Source organism: Pseudorasbora parva, chromosome 1, assembly GCF_024679245.1.
Source record: "Pseudorasbora parva isolate DD20220531a chromosome 1, ASM2467924v1, whole genome shotgun sequence".
In the NCBI taxonomy this organism is placed as follows: domain Eukaryota; kingdom Metazoa; phylum Chordata; class Actinopteri; order Cypriniformes; family Gobionidae; genus Pseudorasbora; species Pseudorasbora parva.
Genome location: NC_090172.1, coordinates 18,897,525 through 18,913,011, shown reverse-complemented (window position 1 = coordinate 18,913,011; position 15,487 = coordinate 18,897,525). Strand labels below are relative to the sequence as shown.

At 41.5% G+C, this 15,487-nt stretch overlaps 1 protein-coding gene across 1 annotated transcript in view; it reads left to right on the top strand.

Annotated features, from left to right (window-relative positions):
* Positions 1–15,487, top strand: part of LOC137058526 (collagen alpha-1(XXV) chain) — an 800,473-nt gene that overhangs the window by 228,551 nt on the left and 556,435 nt on the right. The window lies entirely within an intron of this gene.

Below are 15,487 nucleotides of genomic sequence, written 5' to 3'. Positions count from 1 at the left end.
TTAAATGGCTGAAATAAGGTCTGTGGTGAACACAAGCTCAAGACACTTTCTTGTTTTATTCTACGAAATAAAACACATCAGTATTACCCCTGCGCCACTTTATTGTGTTTTATTTAAACCTATATTTCCCATGAATGTGTATATTGTGGTCATGATAACATGCACGCCTCACCTCTGTTGCAGAGATTTAAGGAAATTAGAAGTTGTGCAAAATGCTGCATGTCAGGACGACTATGACAAGTGACCTGCGGCTTTACCAAAAAAATTAAATAACAGACAGATTTGACTCAAAGGAAGCACAGAAATGAGCCATTTGGAGCCAGTTGCTATAATTTTCCTATCAAAACTTATAGGGTCATGATTCGGATCACCAATGTCACGTGATTTTGGCGGTTTGACATCGATACACTGATTCATAACGGATCAAAGCTTTGTTTTGACATCGGTCCATTACTATACAAGTTGTTCTGTTTTTTTTCCGCACAAAAACGAAATTCTCGTAGTCACTGTAAGCCACTGTAGTGAGATTGGCTTTGTAAAACGACGTCTTTAGTGCCTTTATGGGTCTTGAGAGAGGAAATGACATTGTTGCCAATGAAGACCTTTCTTTGCCATCGGATTTCAACACCAATATCTTCATTTGTGTTCCAAAGTTGAAGAAAGGCCTTACGGGTGTCGAAATGCATAAGAGTGAGAAATTAGTGACTCAATTTTCTTTTTTGGGTGAACTAACCCTTTAATGAATCACACTCCATTAGGCCTGATTCAAAATCTCTACAACAGAGATGATCATGAGATTAAATCATACTTACTACTCTCTTCTTCACTTGTCTTCTATAGCAGCTGATCTGAAGGGAAAAATAAATGAATTAATATTTCACAAAAAACAAGCAAATGGTGATGAATGATTTGTTTTATTTTTAAGAATTATTGATTGGTGAGTACAATGAACCTGGTGGGTAATATAGTAAAAACCATTCACATCCTCAGCAGTTTCAGATTAACACTCATAAGCATCCCGTTTTACAATTTAATCTTTGTACTTATCAGTAATTAAAAATATATTTTAGAAAATAAAAAAGGCTCGTTGTCAAGCTTGAACAAATAACGCCAATCTAATGTTGCCATAGTTAGCTGTCAGCTCAAGACAAAGTACATTTATGTTCATAACATAGTTATTTCAAACTTTTCAAAGATCATTTACCTCAATACAATGAAGTCACATTTCTCAGGAAATCAGAAATAAACAACTACATTTTGCAAATAAAAATAATTAATGTAATCTTGTAACTTACATGTTAAAATGACTTAATTATGCTTTCTGCCGATGCATTTTATAGTTGTTTTAAGACAGACAAATGCCACCACATCACTTTTAAACAGATTCATCAAAGTCTTTACAAAGGGACCTAATACATTATGATTACCCAGTGCTGAAGTTGCTAGATATCTAACATTAGCTGGTGTCGGTATCATGATAACTGTTATCACTGTTAGCTAGCAAATGCATAGCAGCCTAGGAAAACACTGAACAGTGAGCTATTTATGCAAAAAGCAACTAAAACTTACCAGTAACTTCTGTGGGCAGTATCTTCATCTCTTTGTGTCTGCTTCGATTAAATGTAGATTTGAAAAGCTTGGCTCTGATGGTCAAATTGAATGTAACTTAGCTATTAACGCTAGCTGAAAACGAAAAAGAAGTGCTGTTACAATTGTAGTGTAGTGATATCGCGAGAACGGGGGTTGATCACGAGAGATAACAAGTTGAGATAACAATAATACAGACTGGTTATTGAGAAGAACAACCCAACATAAATGGCGACGAGAATGGGATGAACACATACAAGAAAAAGTAGGATTACCGTTCAAATGTCGTTGGAAACGATCATCTGGATCTGAAAGACTGTACAGAGCTAGCATGGAGGGCGAAGAAGAGGCCATTGCGCGAGCAGCGCTGACACATGTCGCACAGGCACAGTTATCGCCGCCTATTCCATTGAACCTCGGAGTTTCGGATTTGTATGCAGAATACAAACCATGGAAAGACTCTTACAGTTTCTTTAAGTTGGCCAGTGGAACTATTAATGCTGCCGATGTGGTAAGACGCGCTACTCATTTGCATTGTATTGGTGCTCCAGTACAGAGGATTTTTGCGAATCTCCCGGGTCCCAAAGATTCATATACGGAGACTGTAAATGCATTGGATGCTTACTTTACTCCACGGAAAAATGTTGTGCTGGAAGGACACAAATTCCGACTGAGATCTCAACTACAAGAGGAAACGATTGACGCATTTGTGAACGCGTTAAAGGGAACTTGCCAAATCATGTGAGTTTGGAGCTTTAGAATGTGATATGATACGAGAGCAACTCGTTGAAAAATGTGCACATAGACGATTAAGAGATAAACTGTTGCAGGAAGAAGGGCTTACGTTGGAAAGAGCATTAACTGTTGCTAGAATTTTTTAATCAGCCCAAGCAGTCTAAAGTGCTTTCGGAAAATAACTTCAAAGAAAAAGACAATCACGTAAACTTCATGAAAGGTACAAGAGCTCCCAAAGTATGGGGGTAATATTGTTGCATTATTCCAAACAAATATATTGTTATCCACAAATAAATGTAAAGTGATTCAAAAAAATATATAATTTCACAAATCAATAGAATGAGATCAAATATATGCAGGAGTTTCACAAAAATGAATTCGATTCACAAATAAATACAATGACATTTGTGAGTAACAAAAAAATCCACACATGTCAAAAACACACAACTCTGCCTTGCATAAGTTGCATTAATTTGTGAATCACTTCCTCTTCATTTGTGGATCTCCTCTTGCGCATTTGTAGATCTCGTCTTGCACATTTGTGGATCGCAGAACAGCACGTGGATTTTGAAACATTTCTGTCACGTCACAGACAAGGGAAAAGGGTGCGAGGACTCAAGTGCAGAAAATGATATATTTATTTATAACAAAAATAAACATAAACAGAAAACAAAACCCACGAGGGGGCAAAATACATAATCAAAAACCATGAACTGAAGACATACCACACAGGGAACCGGGAGACGATGACGAGACATATACAAGGATCCAACACAGACTGACAAACACAAGGAGCTTATAAGGGGAAGAAATCAAGAGGGAACAGGTGGGGCAAATTAACCAATAATCAGATAACAAGAAGGGCGGGGTTGACAGTAGACCGGAGACATGACAAAACCCACATGTGCACACAAGACAGGACAGGCATGTGACATTACCCCCTCCTTAAGGAGCGGCTACCAGACGCTCCACTAGGGACGGGAGGGACAGACCAGGGCGGGACGGGAGGGACAGACCAGGGCGGCACGGGAGGGACAGACCAGGGGGGCACGGGAGGGACAGACCAGGGGGGCACGGGAGGGACAGACCAGGGGGGCATGGGAGGGACAGACCAGGGCGGGACAGGGGAAACAAACAAGGAAGGAACAGACAAGGGAGGGGTCAACAAGGGAAACATGAGGAAAACAAAAAGTTCAGGAGGCCATGGTGGCACACAAAGTTCAGACACCCAGGGAGGCGCGGTCAGAGCAGGGTGCCGGTTTTGCGTGGGCAGGGCAGGGCGCCGGGGCGGCGCAGTCAGAGCAGGACGCCTCAGCGGCGCACGGAGAGCAGGACGCCTCAGCGGCGCACGGAGAGCAGGACGCCCCAGCGGCGCACGGAGAGCAGGACGCCCCAGCGGCGCACGGAGAGCAGGACGCCCCAGCGCCGCACGGAGAGCAGGACGCCCCAGCGGCGCACGGAGAGCAGGACGCCCCAGCGGCGCACGGAGAGCAGTATGGATCGATGGGCACTCTAACGGCTGATATTGCCCACAACCCATTGCGAGTTGGACGAGGATTCGATTAGAACTACAAACGCGGATAAAAAGCGTTAAAAAACTACAAACATGACGGATGTGCGAGTTCGACGGTTAAGTAGAGAAGTTTAGATAAAGGGGTTTGAGTGAACCTATCAATATTTAACCTGACAAAAATATATTTATTCAGTGTTGTCCATATTATAGTTCACATGCAGCAGCATTGTGAACTTTTGTAATGACATGTTTGGCCATTAACTTTTAAATGCATCATTATATTTAAACTGCAAACACAGGAGGAGAGTCTCTGCATTAAAGACCCACAAATGGCAGATCAACGAGCGGCTACTTTTCTCTCCGATACGGTAGGAGATTAAACTGAATGTGAAGGATTTGAACTGTGACGATTCTGACGATGATTGACAGGGCAGATAAACGGTGACGGGATGCACGTAACTAAGCGACAGAGTCCGTTAAAGATGGCGAAGTAGTATGTCCCGAAGCTTGCATACTTTTCTGCTACACACTCAAAAGTATATACTTTTTCTTCACAAAAAGAGTACATACTTTTAGGACGTAGTATAAGTAGGCGAATTGGGACGCAGCATGGGTGTTTTCACTGAAGACTCACAGCAGACACGCCTCTTGAAACAGAGCATTCTAAACAGAGAGCTAATATCAGTATAGAAAAATGATATATGAAAATATAATGAAATAAAGCCTTTTATTTCTAAATAAACCCTTAAAAAGTTCACTGCAAAAAGTAGTTAGTATTTTAGTTAGTATACTTAGTATTTTTGTCTTGTTTCTAGTCCAAACATCTAAACATTCTCAAAACAAGAAGTATTTACTAGAAAAGCAAAAGTAATTGTCTTATTTGGGGGGGGGGGGGAATTAAGAGAGTTTTTGCTAAGATAACAAATTCATTTTTTTCTTTGATAAGAAATGCCTTTTTTTTTTGCAGTGTTCTATATAGAACCATTTTTAAGTGCCAAAGGGGTTCTTTCTTGTCATTATCGAACCCTTTTTTTTTTTAGCATAAAAGGGTCTTTGGAGTATACTTAACTATACTTCTATATTTAACATTTTAAGGGTTCCAAATACGTAGCGCCAATAGAACCTTTTCTTCTAAGAGTGTATACAGGTCCTTCTCAAAAAATTAGCGTGTTGTGATAAAGTTAATTATTTTCCATAATGTAATGATAAAAAATTTAACTTTCATATATTTTAGATTCATTGCACACCAACTGAAATATTTCAGGTCTTTTATTGTTTTAATACTGATGATTTTGGCATACAACTCATGAAAACCCAAAATTCCTGTCTCAAAAAAATTAGCATATCATGAAAAGTTTCTCTAAACAAGCTGTTAACCTAATCATCTGAATCAACCAATTAACTCTAAACACCTGCAACAGATTCCTGAGGCTTTTAAAAACTCCCAGCCTGGTTCATTACTCAAAACCGCAATCATGGGTAAGACTGCCGACCTGACTGCTGTCCAGAAGGCCCTCATTGACACCCTCAAGCGAGAGGATAAGACACAGAAAGAAATTTCTGAACGAATAGGCTGTTCCCAGAGTGCTGTATCAAGGCACCTCAGTGGGAAGTCTGTGGGAAGGAAAAAGTGTGGCAAAAAACGCTGCACAACGAGAAGAGGTGACCGGACCCTGAGGAAGATTGTGGAGAAGGACCGATTCCAGACCTTGGGGGACCTGCGGAAGCAGTGGACTGAGTCTGGAGTAGAAACATCCAGAGCCACCGTGCACAGGCGTGTGCAGGAAATGGGCTACAGGTGCCGCATTTCCCAGGTCAAGCCACTTTTGGGCTACAGAGAAGCAGCACTGGACTGTTGCTCAGTGGTCCAAAGTACTTTTTTGGATGGAAGCAAATTTTGCAATAGTCTGTAAGGAAGACTGGGGAGAAGGAAATGCCAAAATGACTGAAGTCCAGTGTCAAGTACCCACAGTCAGTGATGGTCTGGGGTGCCATGCCAGCTGCTGGTGTTGGTCCACTGTGTTTTATCAAGGGCAGGGTCAATGCAGCTAGCTATCAGGAGATTTTGGAGCACTTCATGCTTCCATCTGCTGAAAAGCTTTATGGAGATGAAGATTTCGTTTTCAGCATGACCTGGCACCTGCTCACAGTGCCAAAACCACTGGTAAATGGTTTACTGACCATGGTATTACTGTGCTCAATTGGCCTGCCAACTCTCCTGACCTGAACCCCATAGAGAATCTGTGAGATATTGTGAAGAGAAAGTTGAGAGTCCCAACACTCTGGATGAACTTAAGGCCGCTATCAAAGCATCCTGGGCCTCCATAACACGTCAGCAGTGCCACAGGCTGATTGCCTCCAGGCCACGCCGCATTGAAGCAGTCATTTCTGCAAAAGGATTCCCAACCAAGTATTGAGTGCATAACTGAACATAATTATTTAAAGGTTTACTTTTTTTTGTATTAAAAACACTTTTCTTTTATTGGTCAGATGAAATATGCTAATTTTTTTTGATTGGGTTTTCATGAGCGGTATGCCAAAATCATCAGTATTAAAACAATAAAAGACCTGAAATATTTCAGTTGGTGTACAATGAATCAAAAATATATGAAAGTTTACTTTTTATCATTACATTATGGAAAATAATGAACCTTTATCACAATATGCTAATTTTTTGAGAAGGACCTGCAGAACAGGGGTCCCCAATCTCGGTCCTGGAGGACCACTCTCCTGCAGAGTTTAGCTCCAACCCCAATCAAACACGCCTGAAACAGCTAAGTTAAATGCATTGATTAGCTAGTTCAGGTGTGTTTGATTGGGGTTGGAGCTAAACTCTGCAGGACAGTGGCCCTCCAGGACCAAGATAGGGAACCCCTGCTATAGAAGCACACAGATATCAAGCATCAGCATATGAATCTCAACAATGGTGATATAATTAATGCTGAAATGCATGCTGGGAGTCACAAGTTATATACTGTGGTGGCTTAGAAGGGTTGGAGATCAACTCTGGAGGACATCTCTAGGACTGAACTTGCCTATCCCTGACTTAGAGGTACAAAAATGTAACCTTAAGGGTACCACCCTAGTGACGGCTACACTGTCAAAAAAAAGTACAAAGTTGTACCTTTTAAGGTACAAGTGGCCGTCACTGGGGCTGTACCATTAAGAGTTCATTTTTGTACCTCTAAGTCAGAGGTAGGCAAGTTCAGTCCTAGAGGTTTGTTGTCCTCCAGAGTTTAGCTCCAACCCTACTAAGCCAACACGGTAGGCTTGTTTGAGATGCGCCTTGCCTCGCCTGAAAAAAAGGCGAGACTAGGCGGCTGCAGTGAGGGGAGGAGTGAAAAAAGTTCAGGCAAGCCGGACAGTTCTCTCCTCTCGTAGTGGATCAGACACCTGCGAGATCAGTTGCGGATATCGCGGGATTCACACTTGTGCGCTCTGTTGCTGATAAACTGGATGTAATTTAAGATCTGTTGCTTTTATATTCAAAAATAAATATTATGGATTGATACATTTTTATATATATTTTTATTAATATGACAACAATCACATAACCAACAGAGAGATCGCACTCTCTGAGAGTTTGAGAATATCCACACATAATTTATACACATAAAAACATGATAGAGTTTTAAAATCAAATATTTTAAAAAAAGAACCATTAAGCTGTGTCGTCAGCAAGTCGTTTTCCATCATGCTTTTGCTCCGCGCAGTCGATGGAGAGCAACTGCAATCGACTGCAGAATCCGACACATCTGCCTGGCCATCGCGAGAGATTTTTGACATACGTCAGCATGATGTCAGAGCAAGGTGGACCGCCCTCGGACACATTTCTAACCGGCATGCATCTTGCGCTGATCACCGGTGATCGGTTCTGCGCAGATTTTGCTCATCTCAAACAAGCCTGGTATACAACTCATGGCTCCCAGCATGCATTGCAGCATTTAGTATGTCACCATTGTTGAGATTCATATGTTGATTCTTGATATATGTGTGTACACTGTATTTATACTCACTGATGTTGACATTGCTCCAATAGAGCAGCTCACCCGCACCACCCAGCTCTGCTTTTGCACTGTTTTCACTGTTTGCACTGATTCAATGTGCTCTTGCTCATAGATTTTGTATAGAATTCTGATGTTTTTGTGAGTCGGGATGAAGTATGACATGTCTACCACCTAGTGGAGGGGAGATTGAATGAAATTTGACACTCAATTTGACAAAATTGGCTGTTTTAATCAGTGTTGCATCTGGTCAAGTAAACTTGACCGTGGCGCTTAGAGGGTTAAATAAATGCAATATTTCTCAAATACACAGATGTTTCAGATGACATTTTCATTCAATACGTGATGTACTGCTTAATAAAGCATCTATTTGGACAAGAATAAAGTTCAACATATAAACCTACACTATCAATGAAGTGGGGTCAACGGTTTTTATCAGTTTTAGCTTGATAAACATGAATATATAACATTGCGACTACATGAAAAGAGATTTTACTGTTATAAATAAATGATTTGTGAGCATTAGTGGAACAGAAGGTTTTAGAATAAACACGAAACGCATGTGATTGCTGTCATGCGGTGAACCTGGCCAATCGTGGAACAGCTGTGTCGTCATCAGAGCTCGTGCATCCTGCTGCAGCCACCCTTGAGAATCTGCACCAGCTGTATCAGCCGGATGGTCTTAAATCGCTCTCACGGTACTTTGTTGACATATGTCAGAGTCACGTGCCATCGGCGCTGCCTCAAGTTGGACAAAATTTCGAACCGGCATGCACTGCTTTAAGTCAGCCACCGATCGGTCTGCGCTTCGCTGGGTGAAGCAGAACAAGCCTGATGGCTTTCAGGGTTGGAACCAAACTCTGCAGGACAGCGACTCACTAGGACTGAACTGAGGAAAAAGATGGCACATCAGGGGTCCCCAATCTTGGTCCCGAGGGCCACTGTCCTGCACAGTTTAGCTCTAACCCCAATCAAACACACCTGAAACAGCTAATCAATGCCTATAAATGCAGTTTATCTCCAACCCTTCTAAGCCACCACAGTATAAAACTTGTGACTCCCAGCATGCATTGCAGCATTAAAGGGTTACTTCAGCGATTAGCATATGGCTTTGTATCAGTAGAAACCCTGGAGAATATTCAAATTATTGTGCTTTCCCCCCTCATCTCCCTGAGACGAGAGATTTATGCATTTTATTTCTGGAAAAATTCCTCCTATGATGCAAATTGACGATTTTTGCATCATAGGAGGAATGTTTGCCCAGAGGCTAAAGACTACAGCCAGCAGAGGGAGCCATTTCCTCATGTTTTGAATCCGGCATTGGGGGATGGGAGATTACACTCAGTTTGCAGGGAGAGCTCAGCTTGCAGACAGGATCATCTAAACGGAGCTATGGTGAGCAACGTAAGTCTTTTAACTTCTCAAATTAATTTCTATGAAAGTTAAGCTTGCAAAGGCATGAACTGAAACGCGCCAGACCGAACTCGCGTTGTGAATGTATGCCGCGAGTTTTGTCGCGATTACCTCAGCTCTCATCACTCCTGCAATCAGTGCTCAGTGCTATGATACTCGCGCAGAGACTCACTCATTATATTGAACCGACACGTTCAGTTTTTAATTGTAGTGTCTTCTCTAACTCGGTCACAGTAATGAAGTTGGTGGCGTTGGGAATGGCCTCACAGGGCAGCGAAGCATTCTGGGTATTGTAGTCTTTCATCCCCATGGGACAAAAATACATTTTCTGTCATTTCTCAGTCTAGAAGACACCAAATTCAAAAATAATTTCACATTTCTACTGCATTGATGACCCAGTTTAAATACAGATTCATCTTCCCAGCGCTGAAGTACCCCTTTAATAATGCCATCATTGTTGAGATTCATATGCTGATTCTTAATATCTATGTGCGTCTATATGGTGTCCCCTTTAGAATATTTTAATATATCAATATGTAAAATGTCTGATCTGTGACAAACAAGTATTGTTGGTGGAAATTATTTAGTGATGAGTTTAGTCAAACATTATTCTTTCTGATACAGTTTGTTTTGCTACTTTTGTTTTGAGCAATTGTGTTTTGTTTACACTGTAACAACAACCACAAACTTACTTAAAATTCCAAGTCAAACTGCACAAATAAAGGAAACACTTATCACCATAAAGGTGACCAAACTTTTTCAATAAAACTTCAAAATCTATACATCTGTTAATTCTCGATGAGAGCTTATATAGATTAGCCTGACAAGCCAGACCCACATCAAGATGTCTGGTCTGGAAACTCACCATTGACAGCTCAATCCGAGGGGCGGGATAAACGGTTGTCTTTCAAACTCCCTCTGCACGCGATAGGATAGCGCTACAACCAACCAAAGCAGCGAAGGTGAAGCAGAGCTTGTTGATAGATTAAACATTCGCCGAATCTGGTCGGCAATACTCTGAACACATCTTCCCTTTTTAAGAGTGACTTTAGTGCCGTTCTTTGATGTTTTCTCAGAGAAAAGCTTAACTCCAAGTCTTCCAGAGTTGCGGTCAAAGCTGATTCGAAAGACCGCCGTTCGCTTGTATCTGTGTTTACTAGAAGCATGCAAACGCAACTCGGCCATCGTCATTATGGCCCCGCCCACTGACTCTATACACGATGTGTTTGGCCTGGTAATAGTTTGGTGATTACCGCTCAGAAGGGTATTGAGAGTTGCTAGATGACACTCGCGGGCAGATTAGATTTGCTGCCACTAGGGTGCGTATAGATTTCTAGACTATATATAGATAGGCTTGTTCAACTTCACCCAATGATGTGCAGACCGATCGGCGGCTGACTTGAAGCACTGCATGCCAGTTAGAAATTTTGTCCGACTTGAGGCAGCGCTGACGGCACGTGACTGTGACGTATGTCAACAAAGTACCAAGAGAGCGATTTGAGAGTAGCCGGCTGATGCAGCTGCTGCAGATTCTCAAGGGGGGACTGCAGGAGGAGGAGGATGCAAGTGGTCTGATGACGACACAGCTGATCCACGATTGGCCGATTCACCGCATGACAGCTGTAGGAATATGTATATTCCTGCAGTGAGTCGACACAACAAAAGCATTCCAGAGACCCCCTCTCCGAAACCTGAACTGATCGTAAAACTAATCAAGGATGCCCAACTGGCCCAGATACAACAGCTCTCCCCCTTATAGCGGTGTTATCTCAAAACCAGCACAAGGACAAGATGAGTCACATGACATGTTTCCTCTTTGTTCGACAAGCATAACAGCGGGTAGAACCTCACGAAGAAGGAACTCATTTATTACCAACAGGCATAAATTCAAATCGTTATCGGGACAGAGTGGCTAAAAACTTTTTCAAGGCTCGACGTCAACCCTGACACCATCCAGGACACCTCGTCGTGCACCTCCTTTCTTGACCCGCGCATTCCAAAGGCTCTTTGAACATCACACAAAGACCTCACACCAATGCAGACATGAGGAGTAAACTTAAACCATAGATTCAATAACATGAATTAATCCACCCAACAACGACTTAAACATATACTAAGGTATTATGTATATTTTCATGTAACTTGTAAAGTTTCTCTGTATGCAAGACATGTATTACATATGAATCTTTACTATCTCCTACTCCCATCATGGGAATAACAAGCTGTTTGATGTCTATGTGATGGATAAATGATTCTCGTCATTTTGATGCAACCCAGTGAATACTTTGCACTGCAGTTGGATGAAAGTACTGATATCGCAAATCAAGCATAGCTAATGGTATATATTCGTTTCCTCAAAAATGACAAATTTATCGAGGAACTTCTTTTTTTAAACCCCTTGAAGGCAGAACCACAGGACAGGACATATTTAATATGATGGATCAATTCATGACAGCCAATTCAATAGACTGGTCGTGGTGTGTTGGAGTGTGTACTGATGGTGCTGCCGCTATGACCGGTAAGCACAGCGGCGTTGTGACTCTGATCAAAGAAAAAGCCCCCAATGCTTTTGCCACACACTGCATGCTTCACCGTGAGGCTCTTGTGGCCAAACGAATTGATGATGATTTGCATCAAGTGCTGAGGGATGTTGTAAAAACGGTGAACTATGTAAAAGCACACCCCCTGAAAAACAGGCTCTTCAGTTTACTATGCAAAGAAATTGGTGCTGATTACGAGGGTTTGCTGCTCCACTCAGAGGTACGCTGGCTTTCCCGCGAGGCTGTGTTAAGTCGTGTGTATGCGCTGCGCAATGAGCTAAGAGAGTTTCTTTCTGGTGAAAAGTGTGAGCTTTCCAAGTGCTTTGAAGATGGCTCATGGATACTGTTAGCATACATGGCAGATTTTTTCCAGCATCTCAATGTTCTCAATCAGAGCATGCAAGGACCCAATATTTACATACTGAATGCACAAGATAAGGTGCGTGCATTCACACAAAAAATCTCCCTGTGGGAAAGCAAACTGCAAGAGGGAGTTACAGAAATATTTCCTCTCTATAACCAGGAGTACATCTCCTCCACTGCTGACAGCATCACGCCTGTAATTCAGTCTCACCTGTCCCATCTTCAGGGCTATTTTAAACAGTATTTCCCTGATTTGAACAACACCCACCTGGATTTTGTTAGAAACCCATTTGCACCAGGGGTTGGCACTTATCTGGATCTAGCAGCCCAAGAGCAACTGGTTGAATTGACAAATGACGGAGGGATGAATACAAGGTTCCCATGCCTTCATCTGTCGGAGTTTTGGATGTCTGTGAGAAAAGACTACCCTGTGTTGTCTGAGAAGGCATTAAAACGTCTTTTACCTTTTGCCACAACCTACTTGTGTGAAGCTGGATTTTCAGCACTGAAAGTACTTCAGTCCAAGCACAGAGCCCATCTGGAGGTTGAAAGCGGCATGCGCCTGGCTCTCACGAAAATGAAACCACGCTTTGACAAACTAGCCCCGTTTCCACCGCAGGAACTTTACCCAGGAACCAGGAACTTTGGGTGGTACTTCGTGTGTTTAGACCGCAGGAACCAGGGTCTAAATGAAGATCCGGGTAAATATTTCCCACTCCAAACGGCCCTGCTCGCGAGGTAGTACTTTTTCAAAGTTCAGGAACTTTCGAGGGCGGGACTTGGGCGCTGAACATGCTGATTGGTTTAGATCAAGCAGCATTTTATTTCAACGGGCATTTTTAAAAGTCTTGCGAGGTTCAGTCTCGTTCAGTAAATATCAGTCTTGCGCTCTGTCTGATGGCGCGCGCCACGTTCGTCTCAGCCATCTCACGTGCAATGTCCGTAATAGCTGATAATAATATACATTGTCATTTTAAATCTAGCTTTACAAGCTTTCTGAATATGCTGCATGCTTCTGAATCTGCATATTAGTACTCTTTTCTGTCGTTGTTAATTACCTCTTTAGTAAACCTATACATAACCAGCAAAAGCAGCACAGCTTGAATCTCTTCCATACTCGTTATTAATTTTTTTTACAGTCTATATTTTTTACCATGTAAACGACCTGACCGATTACTTTTAAGTGTGTGTCCTTACATGACGTGGCGGCGCGCGCCGCGCTCATGTTGACTAGAGAGGAAAGTTAATTTTTCTGAGGGGTAAACTTTTTATTTCGTAAGTTATGAAGATAATGTTGGAGTAATGACACAGCGTATATTCCCCCAGGCAGTTTTTACTTTAACTGCGCCTGACAGAAGATTTTTTTTTTCTGAGATGATTATTATACTTTACAACAAATAAATAGCTATAAATAATACTGTATTAGTCCTGGTGGCCGTTAAGAGTTTCTATGGCTACAGTTAACACATTCCAGCTGCTGGAGAAAACAGCGGCGACATTTTTGATGCGGCAGACAAACTGCATGTGACAAAATGATTGCGATTGAAAGTCATCACATGTAAACACCAGATCGGTTTAGATAACGTCTCATGTAAATAGTTCACTAAACCTTTCAATCGGTACACACAAAAATGATTACTGTCCTTCACTGATTTGGAGGAGCAGTCGCGCGCAGTCCTACATCACCGGGCTAATTTGCATAATCTTCTCGGAACTTTAGATCGCGGTCGAAACGCAGACAGCTGCAGGTCTGGGGGGGAGAAAAGTTCCTGTAAAAAAGTTCCTGGTACAAATTGTTCCGGGTAATTTTGGTGGAAACGGGGCTATATTTGGGGGTCCCTGGGATTAAAAAGTTTGAAAACCCCTGAGTTAGAACACTTTATCAAAGAAAGCACAGTGAGAAAATCTGTTCAGGTGTTGATGTTTAGATTAACATTACTAATAGAACCATCATTTAGTGCTGTGATCAACTTATATCATTCTGAGACAAAATTTGAACTATATGGGACGTGTTAATTTTACATTATTGATTACAACAGCTCTGTGAAGTTAATAGGATGAGATTCTGCACAAAAACGATTTCAAACTACTTTGATGAACTAGACACTCACAGACATCAAGAATCAGTGCATGAATCTCAACAATGTTGACAAACAGCATATCAGATACACAGATCAACTCTGAACATCACAAAACAAGCTACTAAAAAGTCACATAAAACAGGAAAAAAAGAAAAGAAAATTGTGAGAATAGAAAGAAATCACTAAATCAGTTCATCTTATAATTGATTCATGCTGCAATGCATGCTGGGAGCCATGGGCGAGTTTTGATTGGTGCACCCAGAATGCACTGCAAAAGCGTTTTGATGGCCACCATTGTTGAGATTCATACGCTGATTCTTGATGTCTCTGTGTGGCTGAATGACAGAGCAATTCAAATCTTTTTTTTTTTTTTTTTTTTTTTTTACAGAATAACTAAAAACGTCTCTAATTACATTGTAAACACCAGATCTTATGCTGTAGAATCACAGAGCTGCTATAATAAGTAAAATATATCTAAGTCAAAGATAGAGTACTAAATTACATCAGTGATTAAGCTCACAGTGATTATGTCAAATCATAACCATCAACACTTGGTCACATTTTCTCTGGAATTGTTTGGCAGCTTTAAAGCAGCTAGACAAAAAATAATGTTATAAAGTCAAGAGCCCAACTAAAGCAAAGACTGATCACCATAATGGGGACTCTTTTCTTCAGTGAGTCTACTTGTTATAATCAGGTGTCATCACTAATGGTCAATCATCACTTAATTAATCTCTTAATTATCTTATTAACTTTAACACTTCTTCAGAGTTACTTTTAACACTCTTGAGCAGGGGTCCCCAATCTGAGACACCCCTCGCTGCAGCCTGCAGCACAATGACGTTGCTGGATTAGATCCAATACGTACTGGATGGTGGATCGTTATGGCGACGTCATACCGATCTCTGGGTAGTTTCGCTGTAGCCTACATGCATGCAAAACAGTTAAAATTTTAATATATTCTGGTCATATTTGCTGTTGAGTGGAAGGAAAAATTATTCAAGTAATTGTATCTGTAATGTTAATCCTCAAGGTACAATACAACATGATCTGTAAGGAACTTAAAATACCAGTAGCCTACACATTCAAGGGAAAATGCAAAACGTGTCCTGATGGCGTGAGCATGTTATTAATCATTATCTTTGCGTGAGCAGTTTGAGTATTTATCTATCCAGCAAAACTCTTAACTGTGCATTCAAACTCTACTGCGCATGCGTATATATGACATCATCGAACTGTGAATGAAACCAC